Source organism: Periplaneta americana, chromosome 12, assembly GCF_040183065.1.
Source record: "Periplaneta americana isolate PAMFEO1 chromosome 12, P.americana_PAMFEO1_priV1, whole genome shotgun sequence".
NCBI lineage: Eukaryota > Metazoa > Arthropoda > Insecta > Blattodea > Blattidae > Periplaneta > Periplaneta americana.
The window spans coordinates 144,111,043-144,126,884 of NC_091128.1; positions in this window are offsets into that span (position 1 = coordinate 144,111,043).

The following is a 15,842-nucleotide window of genomic DNA, read 5'->3' on the forward strand; positions in this document are numbered from 1 at the left end:
GCTGTTGTTTTGCACATTAATATTCTAAATAAATAAATAAATAAATAAATAAAAATTATTATTATTATAAACTGCGGTCAAAATAGTAAGATATGGACACTAATTGTACTGAATATTCTGCTTTTATAAGAAACATTATTTTAATTCATGCAAGAACGTTTCTTTGCAAATTTTATTATTATTAATTATTATTATTATTATTATTATTATTATTATTATTATTATTATTATTATAATTATAAACTGCGGTCAAAATAGTAAGATATGGACATTAATTGTACTGAATATTTTGCATCTATAAGAAACATTATTTTAATTCTTGCAAGAACGTTTCTTTGCAAATTTTATTATTATTATTATTATTATTATTATTATTATTATTATTATTATTATAACAAACTGCGGTCAAAATAGTAAGATATGGATATTAACTGTATAGAATATTCTGCTTTTATAAGAAGCATTATTTTAATTTATAAATTGATTAAAGTTCTCATTAACACTTTTTAAGAACATAAAATTTACTTTGTCATACGTTAAAAGTGTTAAAATTATCAAAAAATAATATTAATATTAATAATTTTAACACTTTTAACGTATGACAAAGTAAATTTTATGTTTTTAATTTATACAAGAACGTTTCTTTGCCAATTTTATTATGTTATTATTATTGTTATTGTTATTATTATTATTATTATTATTATTATTATTATTATTATTATTATTATTATAACAAACTGCGGTCAAAATAGTAAGATATGGATATGAACTGTATTGAATATTCTGCTTTTATAAGAGACATTATTTTAATTTATACAAGAAAGTTTCTTTGCAAATTTTATTATGTTATTATTATTATAAAAAATTGCGGTCAAAATAGTAAGATATGGATATTAACTGTATTGAATATTCTGCTTTTATAAGAAACATTATTTTAATTTATACAAGAACGATTCTTTGCAAATTTTATTATGTTATTATTAGTCCATTATTATTATTATTATTATTATTATTATTATTATTATCTTGTGCTAAATTGTAATTGGCCTCGTGCTGTTGTTTTGCACGTTAATATTCTAAATAAATATATAAATAAATAAAATAAATAAATGATGATTATTATTATTATTATTATTATTATTATTATTATTAATCTATACTAATAATAAAACAACCAAAATTTATCTAGTAATTTTCGGCTTTTGAAGAGTAATAAATAAAATTGGTGGTAGCATGTAGCCTATAATTGAATCGACTTTTGCAAGAAGGACATATGTTACAAATTTAATGTTTTGAGATATTCAAGAAAAACATAATACCAGGTGGGAAACTTAAAATTGGAACTTGATATTCTTGTTACATGAAGTTAGCTACGAATGTGACTGATATATGTTATAATTTACTCATATTATTATTCAATTGGTCATCAGTTTTCATGAAAAAAAACAATTTTGACAAAAATATAACATTACTGTATGTCCTTTTTAGAAAAAGTCGATTTAATTATGGGCCGTCCCATGAATCTGTGAAGGAGAGAGACGAAACAAGACGTCTGCGTAAGTAGTGTGTAGGAGGGCTAGGGCCAATGACTGCTCTGGGGGGAAGTATTGCTTGAACGAAGCGAGAAATCGCTTGCAGGAGGGGATAATTTCTATCTGAACTCTACCACAGACTAGTATATACAGTCACGAAGCTCAATATGTAGTAAATATGCATTCATAGATAGTTGCTAAGCACTAGGATCGCTACTATCGCCTCATTACAGACAATGCGAAATAGTATTGCACAGTCTATTCTTTCTAGTACCCTCACAACTCAAGCTTCGTGACTGTATATATTATACTAGACTGTCTACTCTACCTTCTACCACGAGCATCTTACCCCTTAGGGGACTCAAGTTGATGCTGCCAAAAATACACTCCAGCACAGATAGACTCCATCCCCACATGCGCGAAGTTACTCCACAGATCCCTGAGACGCACCATAACTATCCGGAGTCCAAAAATCGAGTTTTTGAAAGTTTTGTTTGTCTCTCTGTCTGTATTATTGATCAATATTTTGCATAAAAAGCTGTTGAATAAAAAAAATATACTTACGGAAAAATGTAACTGAAAGTAAAATGAATATTTATGCTACACATAGACTACCTATTAAAATTCTCCTCCGCTACATTCATCTCCTAACGTCAGGAAGCCAACTTTAGAACGAAAAGCTACCAGATCTGTAATCAGATATTTGTAAAAAAGAATTCTTTGATGAAAAATACTGCGTGTTCAGTTCAAAGTGTGTCATGGCTCCCTGTATGTCGTCATGTGGCTAGCCGATGAGCCTAGAGAATTCAATCTTCCTATACTTTCGCAGAGGCGTATTACCTATGTGCCAGAGAAGTTGCCTGGCAAGTAAGGCGTTCATTCTGGAGAGTACGTACCGATACGTACGGTAACGCCGGTAGTGGCAGGAATGTGAACTGTTTGGAAATACGTACTGTCGGGATATGGGGAGAGGGTTAAGACGATTACTTACGTATTTGTTGACATCAACTTCGACGGTCAACATGGACACGGAGCATTTGATTTATATTGTGGAATGTTGCCGTACGCAACCGATGATAACAAATACCCTGCGTACGATTTGCCCGCGCAAAACACAGTTCGAAAGAGGTTATGGTAGCACACAGACCGTACAGACCGCCATCTGTTGCTACGACGTTCAAGTTATACCGTACACGTTCTCAAGTTCAGATTGAACGCCTTGAATAATAGGCAACTTTTCTGACATAAAAGCTGAAACTCGCTTCAAATCGCTTACTCACAACAGTGACGTCATGACATATTTTGAAATGAACACCCAGTATAATTTGTATAGCTCTTTAAATGCTACGCCCCTTACATTCTTAATTAAGAAGTAAAAAATTAAACATATTTGTAATCAGAATTGAACTAGATCCATTTGGGGTACGAAACTATACATTCAAAAGAAGTGAAATAGCCAATAAAGAATTTTTGGAAATTTTTAATGATTTTCGGTGGAGTCTCCCCTTTACAGTAGGGATGAGAAAAAGCAGATGCTGTGCATTTTGCATAATGTTCTTCCAACATATTTATAATGCATCAGAAATATGAATCGAGATCAACAGTGCGACGGAATTCGTAATTAAGGACTTTACCAAGAACGCATTTCAGTACGCGTTCATTTGAGCCATCTCGCTCAGTGTTCACCCTGCCTCCAATTAGTTGCCTTAATGGAATTAGTCTCCAATGCTGTAACGAGAGATTTTATAGACAGTATTTCCCTTAAGATCGGAACTAATTTATTAACCTTCGATGTATAAACCTAACTTGCAACTTAGTCTCGGTCTGAAATAAAATTACCATTGGCGACAGGAATTGCTACATTGTTCAGAGGTAAACGAACCCTAGCCTTTCTCATCGGTGCAGCAGAGTTAGTCCAGCTTTGTCAGCAACTCTGTGTGGGACGATAAGGTCAGATTACAGGGGTTGACATTCAGTTAGATCAAAGACCTTCTCTTTATTATCCGGCCCGTCAACTCTTCTCTCTTACCAGGATTCTGTCATTGCTGGGTCCACCGTTTCTGAAGTAATTTTCTCTTTCTGTTTCTTTGAGTTTGTTTCTATTCCTAAATACGGTAAGGAGTTAAATCTTATGAATTAAATTACATTAAATGTATCTTATTACACAAGAGAAATAGTTTCCATTCATTAGCAACAATATAATTCTATTAACATTTTTACATAATTTTAAAATACATTAAGTGTGCAATATTGTTCTACCGAATGACAATCATACTGAATATTCTTTTCGGAAGTCCGATTTTGAATTCCAGTTAATCGAAGTGGAACATACATTTAACATGGCCGATCCATCTCTGCTGTCTTGTTCTAAGATACGGAACTTGAGTTCTGAGAAGTCGGATTAAAGAGACATGAGCTTAAACAGCTATCGCTTATCTCTTTTCCATATTATTTACATTTATTTATAGTTATTATTTACATTTATTTGCACTTATTATTTACATTTATTTATTGTCTTCAGAAACTCACGGTATTGCTAAAATTGCATTCGATAAGCTTAATAAGACATTAAATAAAAATCCTGGTTGCAAAACGATCGTTGAGGGCTGCCCTTCCTTAAGAAGATTCAAGAATAACTTAAAAAGTTGTGTATAAAGTGTAAATTAAAATTAAGGTGACATTTAACATTTAATTTTTTAAGGTGACATGTATTTATTTAGCCTGACGAGTTACTTCTTTGGTTTGAATTGTAAATTATTTAAAAATAGCATGTAAGAGGGTCTTAGACTATAAAGGCCATATTCATAGACATTCTTAGCGCGGGCTTCCGGTGGATGATTAGCGTTTTTCGTATTCATAAACCAATGTTAGCGATATGATATGATTTGAATTCTGTACTAGTAACCAGTGGATAGCCGGAGCTAGTTCAGCACGTTCGTAGCGCGTGCTGCGAAATGTCTTTGAATAGCACCCGAAATGTTTAGCTTAAATGTAGTTCTGTTTATAAGTATGCATAAGGGTGCAAGTATTTATCTTATTTGAGCTGTTGCATCAGTGAATCGTGGTGAGTCAGTGAAGTTATGGTTTTACAGTGCAGTGAATAGTTCCGATCAGTGATAATTTATAGTGTAAATGTAATGTGTTCTATACTGAGTGTTCAGTTCAAAGTGTGTCATGGCTCGCTGTATGCCGTCATATGGCTAGTCGATGAGCCTAGAGAATTCAATCTTCCTACACTTCCGCAGAGGTGTATTACTTATGTGCCAGAGAAGTTGCCTAGCAAGTACGGCGTTCATTCAGAAGAGTACTTACTGATACGTACGGTAACGCCGGTAGTGGCAGGTATGTGAACTGTTTCGAAATATGTACTCAGATGAGTTGTTTCTTACTGTCGGGATATGGGGAAAGGGTTAAGACGATTACTTACGTATTTGTTGACATTAACTTCGACGGTCAACATGGACACGGAGCATTTGATTTGTATTGTGGAATGTTGCCGTACGCAACCGATGATAACAAATACCCTGCGTACTACTTGTCCGCGCAAAACACAGTTCGAAAGAGGTATGGTAGCACACAGACCGTACAGACCGCCATCTGTTGCTACGACGTTCAAGTTATACCGTACATGTTCTCAAGTTCAGATTAAACGCCTTGATTAAAAGGCAACTTCTCTGACACAAAAGCTGAAACTCGCTTCAAATCGCTGACGTCACAACAGTGACGTCATGACACACTTTGAAATTAACACCCAGTAGTGTCAGTGGAATGTGTTGTAGAGCGTCAGTGAAATGTATCCTAAAGTGTCAGTGAAATGCGTCATAGTGCCACTACAGTGAGTGAGATGAGAGTAGAGTGAAAGACTATTATCAGTACCAATGAGAAACTTATGTAGGGCCTATACATATGTAGGTTGTATTGCAAAATTAGGTTCACTTATTAATTAGGTTATTTTATGTATTATTATTAATTGTAATTATGTGTTCAATTGTATTGTGTATTCTTATTGTATTGTGTCTATAATTGTATTGTGTATTGTATAATTGTATTTGTATTGTATAATTGTATTGTGTATTGTTTATCATTTTATTGTGTATTGTTTATATTGTGTATACCACTGCCACCGGGTGCTTGCCCGCTTGCAATGTAAATACATACATACATACATACATACATACATACATACATACAATTAGCAAAACGCTGTATGGTGATGGAGAAAAAACTGTAACAGAAGAGGAATTCACTGCAGAAGTTTTGTGGTGCTTTTCACATGTAATGATGTGTGGAAAGGACATTTTCATTATATAAAACCCTCTTTCTTCACTGATAGACGTAGGAGCTACACGCAAGAAAAACTCAAGACAACTTTCCTTATCTACTGTAACAGCCTCGAATAAGGTAAGATCACCCACAAAACAAATAGCTTATTTGATTATACATCTTGATTACCCAACTTTTAACACTATATCATTTCGGAATATGTAATGTCTTTCTCTTGTTAAATTCTATCGCACCTGGTTTACATGTTCGGTCTGTTATTGACCAGTTCTGAAGAAGGTCAATAACAGACGAAACATGTAAACCAGGTAAACCAGGTACGATAGAATTTAACACGAGAAAGACATATAATACATATTCCGAAGTTTATTTTTGTTTTTTTTTTTGTTGTTGTTTTTTTTTGCATATTATAGTGCATATTTTCTACATTTCTCGTGCATATTTGCTGTGCATATAAATCCGGCTCTACTTACGACAAAATGTACCTAGTACAGACGTTATTAAAGCATTTTTCTCCGCTCCACTCATCCTTCATCATATGGTAATGCAGAATTCCTCCACGGAAATATCATATGTACTTCGGTACATCACAATAATATGATATGCATAAATAATCATTTAGTGATTTAAGACGGCGTTCATTCCGTCGGATCCCGGCCATTTAGTCACTCGTGATGAGTGCACCTCTGCACATTAGTGTGTCGGACATTGTGCCACAGTCACGCATCTATGACACAGTGCATGAGAGTTAGCTAATAAAGGGAAACTAAGAGGTGGTACATAAACAGAGAGGATTCAATCTGGCATCGGAACTGGAATCCGGTGTGGCTTAGTGGATAAAGCGTCAGCCCGTAGAGCTGAAAACCCGGGTTTGAGTTCCGGTGCCGGAGAGAATTTTTCTCCGCTCCACCCATCCTTCATCGTCATTAAAGCAGCTTCCGTTACAACAAAATTTATTTGATTTATTTATTATTGCTAGTAAGTTTGAAATGAATAAAAATTAATAAATACAATGAAAGATAAACTAGCTCACTCCTGAATGAGTAAGACTCGTGCTCAGGAGGGGATTCCAATACAGACAAAAATAAAATTAAAATTAAGAGTGGATACAGGTTAAATAGTGTTTAATATGTTTAAACCCAAATTATAAATCCAATACAATTTTTAATTTTTTTTTATTAATTTGGAGAGGATTCGTGGTTGAATTATTATTGGAATAAAATTTGTTTAATAATCTGGGACTTTGACTCATGCTAGGATAAAAAGCTGCATTGGTTTTACATTTTGGTTCACACAAACGCAGAGAATTTATATTTTTAGTTTTGTATTTATGTATATACCTTTCAAAGTTATTAAAATTTCTATGAAAATATTTTAATAAAATAAAATAATACATTTGTTTAATGTTGAAAAATTTTAAATGTTTAAACAACAATTCAGTTGGGTAATCTTTCTGCCTTTTAAACAAATTTTTAATACTTTTTCTGTAGTAAAATTAACTGATAAAGGTTGGATTTATGAGTTCTACCCAAACCTATAATACCATACATTAATATAGCTTGAAATAATGTTAAATAAATTACACGTAAACAGTTAATTGACAAAATATTTCTTAGAATAACAAAGTAACATAATGTTTTACGTAATTTATTACAAATATAATGAATATGATTATTCCATTTTAAATGATTATCAATAATTATACCTAAGTATTTAACCTCATTAACTTCATTAATAACTGAACAATAGCAATTTATATCGGAACAATCAGAATTATGCATTTTAATTTGTAGTATAGATGAAATTTGTTTATTACCTTTATTATTTAAAGAAAATGGGATAGCTATTGTTTTATCTCTATTAATTTAAATCGAACCATTTTTTTATTAATTTTAAGCCGCAATTTGCATTATACTTGTAATAAGCGTCAGTCCAAGTTTTTCCACTAAAAAGTTAAACAGTATCATCAGCATACGAATATAAACCACCTTCATATTCTTTAAGGTCTATCATTAAAAGGTCATTAAGATACAGGGTGTCCACCATGAACCTGACACATTTGAAATTCCTGTATAATTCATACTGCTTGGGGTAAAAAGAAAAGAATGCATGCAATATCAAGAGTAACTCACCAAGTTTTATTAAACAAATCAATACACCTCAACATGAGATCCTCTCGTTGCACGAAGAACATCTAGCCTGAATTTAATTTCCTTCCAGGTCTTCTGAAGCATCTCGGGCGTAACGGAATTGACGGAATCTCTTATGCAGCCGCGTAGCTGTTGAAGATCACGAATTTTGTGGCCTGTATACACTTTGTTCTTGACATATCCCCACAATAAAAAGTCTAGAGGGGTAATATCCGGTGATCGAGGTGGCCATCTTGTCGGTCCACCACGCCCAATCCAGCGACCGGGAAATTGTGTGTCGAGAAATTCTCGAACGATCAGGCTCCAATGTGGTGGGGCGCCTTCCTGTTGAAAGATGACGTACGGCTGCATATGCATTAACTGAGGCACAACAAATTGATCCAACATGTCGAGGTAGGTATTGCGCGTAACTGTTTGTTCTAAAAGGAAAAAGGGGCCGATGATCAAATTGTGCATCAATCCGCACCACACATTTAATTTCGGGCTGAAATACGCCTGTCTCACTGCTGCTACACGCTCCTCTGATACGCGCACATGACCGCCACTATGCAATTTCACCACATTTCCCGTTGCCAAAAAGTGCTGTTTCCATGTCTTAATGGTGTTCCGTGATGGTGGGTCCTTCTGGAACACGCGCCGAAAGTTGCGTTGCACTTGAATCACCGAATTTGTTTCAGCATACCACCAGATCGCTTGTGCTCGCTCTTGCGCTGTCGCCATTTTGACTTAAGCTACCGCAGCGCCACGTACAACCTCTCGCGCGGGTTTTTAAAAATAGCCAACGAAATTTCCACAGTTTCTCTACATATTGCAATGCATGTTACCAACTTACTTCCATTCATTGATTTTTGGCAGCCAAATGAAATGTGTCAGGTTCATGGTGGACACACTGTATATTAAAAATAAAATCTGTCCAAGGACTGTTCCTTGCGGAACACCTATTTTAATTTTAATAAATTCACATAATAGATTATCAATTTTAGTAGCTTGAACTCTATCATTAAAAAAAAAAAATTTAATAAATTAAAAGCATTATTTTTAATTCCAACACAATTTAATTTCTCTAATAATAAATGATGACTTACAGTATCAAAAGCTTTTCTTATATTATGTCCGTATCTTAATGTGAATGAAAGCAGGTCTGCAGGGGATAATCCGGAAATATATACCCCGATCCTCCATACTGGGAGTCGTGTATAGAAAAACTACACCATAACGGCGTTCTCACAGAAATGCCACTATTGTGAATCCACGTAACATGTAGCTCGACAGCCACTAAGCGTGTGTGTTGAAATAAATATAAAAATCTATAATTACATCGCAAGGTACAGAAGAGAATTCTACAAAAAGGTGTCACAAAATGGAGGAATAAAGGGAATGAATGAATTGAATGACAGAAAGTAAAACGTGTCATATCAAATGAACTACCTTATCTCTGTTCTCCTGATCTACACCCCTACGGTTCTCAAAGCCGCCCGCATATCTGCTTCAACAAACTTTTGTCGCTATGGCAGTTTTGCCTGGATCGCTGTTCACTGTCCAATGCGTGACCTGAGGTTCACGTATCTGAGAGACCACAACTTTCAACAGCAAATATGGAGGCCGCATTTCAATATGCGTGCTCAGTCTACCAGAAATGCACAGAAGTAAATGTGTACAGAACGATATAAATAAGGACGCACTGGTCATGTTAAAACAAGCGTTTGGTATTCCTGTTGTTATTTCGATCGTGAAAAGCAATTTTAATATGCTCGACAGGGCTGGCTTATTTTTTATTACCTCTTCAGGCTATGGTAAATAAAAATACAGTGCGTGATCATATTAGTAGGGTCATTTGATAGAAGTAGGATTTTCAATGGAGCTTCTAAAAATAAACCCGATTGTTTCTAATTTGTTAAAATAATGACGAGTACTTGACTGTTCATCATTCACCTAGATGAAGCCAAATGTGTAGACCAATTACCAACAGAGTCGTTACCCAGAGTGCGCCACAGGAGGCTGGTCTACACTACACTCGCGAAGAGCTAAGATGGCGATGGAGATTTGTTGGGTTGTCACCAGGCTTCGAGACTTCGGACCCAATAGAGTAGTTCAGTGGAAAATCCACATAACGGCGTACTGAGTATAGTGATAAGGCGTACAGTGGGTGGGGATACTGTAGAATGAATGCCAACAAATACGCAAAGGAAAACGCTCTGGATTTGAAGGTTCTGAGGAATAATTCGGTTTTCATACAAACTGTGTCTGTAACTATTACACGGTTAGAAAAGTCAGAGCAAGAGATGCCGGAAGCCCTCAAATTAATTTAGAAAATGATGCAGAGAATTAATGAGACATTAAGTACACCGGTTACTGAACGTGTAAAACAGAAGTGGAAATCAATTTTGTGTAAAAATAACGGATATGGAACATTGTGTAACATAAACAGCAAATTAGTGGACATAGAGTCACCCGAGAATAAAGGACTGTCTCTCAGAGACTGCAATGATGTTAGGTTTTTTCGTTTTGCTCCTATCACGTCATGCGACGTAAAGCGCAGCTTTCTACAGTACATACTTTGGCAGATAACCGAAAAAGATTTACGTTTGAGACACTGAGAATGTTTCTTGTAGTAGGTACATTGCAATTCGGTACTGTAACTGCACTTCCTAAAGGACCAATAAGATAAATTAAAAAAATAAAATTGCTACATGCTTATTTCCACCATTAACACTGTGTATAATTAAACACAAATGCTTATAAAAGACAGGCGAATAAATACTTTTCACATTCTTTTGACGTCATTCTGTAATGTATATTTACTTTCAGAACGTACATATGTGTGTTTCCCCATACTACCGTATTTACTCTAAATAGCAACGTTGTTACCTCAACACATCTCTATCTACCTGCAGCGAGTCAACAACCTATAGTGCATGCACAGTAAACTTATTGTATCAGGTCCAAAGTCTCGAAACCTGGTTGTCACAAGGGAGCTGGAGCTCCCAGAGAAAACTCCTGTGTTACCTGGACCACGGGCTAAGACAAAGATCCATAATTAATATCCTATGTATTCATACCTACCGGTTTATACGAATTTTACCATTCATTAATGTTCAATCCTGCTGGTCGTACTTTTAAACACATTGCTCTCTTCATATACCTGTGTTATACTCTCCATTCTCTTGTAACAAAGACAGTAGAGCATGTTTAGCGTGGCTAAGATTAGGGGCATGGAAAGATAATAAAACTGCTAACGAAGAAGGAGAGCGCCTTTGTCCACTTTGCGGGGAAAAGGACTCCTATAGACATATTTTATTGCAGTGTATCGAATTGGAACATATCCGGAGAAAATATCTACCACCCTCGATGCTAAGTCAGAATAGGAGTTCGCTTGCATGTCTTGAACTAATGGGGAAATTATACACGTTTATGTCTGTTTTAGGTTAGGATATATATATATATATATATATATATATATACCTATATGATATATAGGTAACTGGTAATGGAAATTATGGGAAAAAGGATAAACGGATTTTAATAACTGAACCCTCATTTTGAAGCTTGGAACCCAAAGTTTTTCAGAAAAATAGTAGTTTTCAGTGAAATATCAATTTTTCAACATAATTTTCCTATTTTCCAAAATCCATCTGTCGTCAGTTTTGAGAACTAGCTAATTGCATTTCAGAATAAAACAAAACACACACTACAGTAAACAATATTACATGAAGGCCATGATTTCCAAGAATGCGGACATATTTAGAGCTCAAATTAAATTGGTTATTAAAAACTTAACTTACTAAAAATAATTTACAGGTTCGATTCTGTGGTGTGTAATTTTCTGAGTACAGCTGTGTATTGGATATTAAAAACTACAAAACTTGAGGTGGTTTGATGATATTATTACCATTAGAAATAAAATATTATTGTAGTTAAATCCATGATGTGACTATTTTTCATTAATTATACATATTAATGCTATATTGATGATATGAAAGTGAAACTTTTGGGGTTATACAAGTAGGGCCTAGATGTCGAGAATAACTTAAATTAGATTTTGATTTCTATATTTTACTGAGTGGCAACTATATACTATATATAGCATATGTTACTGAAAGCTATAAAACTTACGTAAGATAATAGGAATAGGCCTAATATTATTAAAAATAAAATATTTTTATAGTTATTAATCAAGTGGGGTTGGGTCTTTTTCATATATTTAATGGCGGTGTGGTGTAGATATTTATATGCGTGGTTCTCTTCAGTATTGGCTCGAGAGAGAGTATCTTTCATTATTATGGAAGCAAATAACTTTCAGAATGTCTGATATTCTTCATTGAAAATAAATCTGAAAAATGTTCATTTGAAAGTCTAATGAACTTAGTTTGCAGCATTTGCTGCATAAGCCTCTAGTATTATATAATGTGTTTTGTTCGTGCCATTTTCATTTTAATCTGTGTGTTTTTTAGAGAGTGGTTGGATCTTATTATAGGTGAGGGGGGTGAAACCTACAAAGTAGGACTTGTTTTAAGTACAAAGCACGTACGGTCAGAAGACCCATGCATTGGATATAAGAGAAAATTCTGATAATATAGTATATTTGTATGTATAATATTGCTCAATAAATCCATCTATCTCTCCTTACTTTTCATTCATAAAACAGCAGTGGTACATTCATAGTTTAAATCACGTTTCTTCTGTTTTTTTTTTCAGGATAAGCCGTATTTTGTCGTATATGACTGAAAGAAAAATTTTATTATAATAATTTTGAAGTCAATATAAGATATTTCATTACAGATTGAAATCGGATACAAAGCAAAAATATACAGGGTAATTCAGTTAAAGCGTGGAAAAATTAAACAGGAAATAGCTCTACAGAACATTTTGAGATAGGGGACTTCGAGTCTGCGAAGTCAGATTAAGGAGGCTTAAACATTTTTATCGCTATCGCTTACCTTACCGTTTTCCACATTATCTACATTTATCATTTACGTCTATTTACACTTCCTATTTACAATAGCGGGTAAAAGTTTAGAGCACCCCTGTTTAAAAACGTATTATTTAACATTATTGCAACACAATTTTTTATGTTCAATTGTGAGATTGTGTAGTTGCAGAGGATAGCCATACAAGCATTGTAAGAGTTCTTGGGACTTGTTAGCTTTTTTTCTTGAGGAATTATGACAATTTTATATTTCTTTACATTTATACATTTTTAAGGCGATTCCGATTTTTCAAGAGATTAAAATGTGTGTCTTAATGTTCGTTTATTGGTTTCAAGGTGCACCAATAAACACATTTTAATAAAAAAATATTCAAAACTTTATTAGATCAAAAATGTGCAAGCTATCAATTGAAAATGATGTTTTTTAGGGTGGAAAAAAGTTTTTATTTACAGTTTTCGCCCACTATGTTCTTTTTTCTTCTCTTTCCCATGTTGCAAGAATCTGGAAATGCAGAAATAATAGTTAGTGTGAAAGAATGTGGCCTGTCGAACAAAATTCCATCATTCACTCCCGCCTCCTCTCCTTTTGGGACGGGACGGAAGTTGCCGCGGTACCTGCTTTAGATATAGTAAGTTGTAAACCATTGAAGTGTGAGGACTGCGAGACTACTCTTTACGAAATGGGAAGAACATAGTGAGTGTTGCAATTAAGTGGCAAATAGTGGCGTTATATAAGGACGAAAAAAGCCAAGTGCAAATTGCGAAAAAATTGGGGGGTGAGTAGACATTGTGTTCAAACTACAATTGCAAATTACAATGCAAATAAAACAGTGGGGGATAAACCTCGTAGTGGTCGACCCCGTGCAACCACTCCCCAAACTGACCATGCAATTCTTCGTGCTGCGAAAAAGAGGCGCTCTGCTTCTCTGAAAGACATCCAACAAGAAGTCGGAGCCAGTTGCTCTACCTACACTATTGGACGTCAACTTCGAAGCCAGGGGATGAAATCAGCAGTTGCAGTTTCCAAACCATTGCTGACTGTTGCAAATCGTCGAGCACGTTACCAATGGTGTAAAGAAAGGCTGAATTGGACAGTAGAGAAATGGGGGACGGTCATATTTTCCAATGAGTCATCATTTCAACTCTTCTCCAACCGTCCTCAAAGAGTTCGTCGGCAGAGCCATGAAAAATATAGTCCAGCATGTCTTGCTCCCAAGGTGCAAAAAGGGGGTGGCTCTGTAATGGTATGGGGATGCATGAGTGCAAAAGGCACACTAGAATTGTGCTTCGTGGAAGGGACAGTTAATTCTCAAAAATACATACACATTTTGGAAAACTACATGCTTCCATCAAAGAAGAAGCTTTTCGGACGGCGGAAGATCTGGCTGTTTCAACAAGACAATGCCCCTTGTCACAAGTCCAGATATTGTATGTCCTGGTTTTCGGAGAAGAATACACCGTTGTTGCCCTGGCCTGCTAGATCTCCGGACTTGAATGTAATAGAAAACGCCTGGAATGAAATGGAAAGGATCCTGCAAAGTAAGAACATGCCAAGCCTACAAAACCTCAAGCTGGATCTTGGCAGCTGCATGGCGACAACTTGGAGAATCAGATTATTGTGAAAGACTTGTGCAATCATTGCCTAACAGGGTGCGAGAGTGTTACAAAGCCAAAGGTGCATCCAAGTACTAAAGTGACCTATGTTTTGTAAAGTGTTAGCTAGATCTTTAGTTTTTTAATAAATACGTGCGTTTTTTCAGCCCTGAATTCATTGTTTTTTGTGTCTGGCTTGTATATTTCGCGAAATATGCTAATTTTAGTATTTTTTCTATATAAATTCATGTGTCAGTCGTCTAAAAACCCATGTGTCCATATCTAGAAAAAATGTTTGTGGGTGAAATAGCAGAGGATATATTAAAACTTGCGAAATTTAAAAAAAAACATAAAAATAAACATATTTCCTAAACAAAAGCAAACAATAAGTTCAAAATTGCATCTAAGTCATAATTTTAGTATTATTTGATAAATATAGAAGCAACAATTAACTCCAGAAAAATCTGTTGAAGTAGCAACAAATTATTCAATTTTAAAAGTGGGTGCTCTAAACTTTTTCCCGCTCCATATTTATTATTTACATTTATTTGCAATTATAATTTATATTTATTTATAATTGTTATTTGAGATGGACAGGGCATGTAGCACGTATGAGAGAATTCAGAAATGCATATAGTGTGTTAGTTCAGAGGCCAGAGGGAAAAAGACCTTTGGGGAGGCTGAGACGTAGATGGGAGGATAATATTAAAATGGATTTGAAGGAGATGGGATATGATGATAGAGAGTGGATCAATCTTGCACAGGATAGGGACCGATGGCGGGCTTATGTGCAGGCGGCAATGAATCTTCGGGTTCCTTAAAAGCCATTTGTAAGTAAGTAACAGGCTAAGATAGAGAAATTTACAAAGCAATTATTTCTTGTATTTTGAGGTAAATTTGCAAGAATCGAAATATTCAAAATTTTCCAAGCCAAAGATTATACATTGCGAGGTAAATGACCCGCATTAGACATAGAGGCTGCTCGATTTAAAGAGTTGAAGCTGATAAATCAATAGTTTAAGTAAGGGGGTAGGGAAAAGATGCTATTTTGTCGAGCGGGTTGAATGGATGCCAGAAATAGGAAATGGAAGGGGTGGCGAAGAGGGAGTAACAGGATTCGTGGGCGTGATAAGCTGTCAGGGTGGGGGCGTGACGGGGTGCAGTTCTTGACCAACCATGCCCCCAACTACCATTCACACGGCGTGAAGTGGAAACAATATCTAAAAATAGGGTCTTTAGATATTTTTACACGTTTCTTGGACTACGGATGTACGAACACTATAATAGATTAGAATGCTTTAATTTTAAAAAGAAACACTTGACAAAAGCGCTAAGATACACTCAAGTTACGCAAAGTGG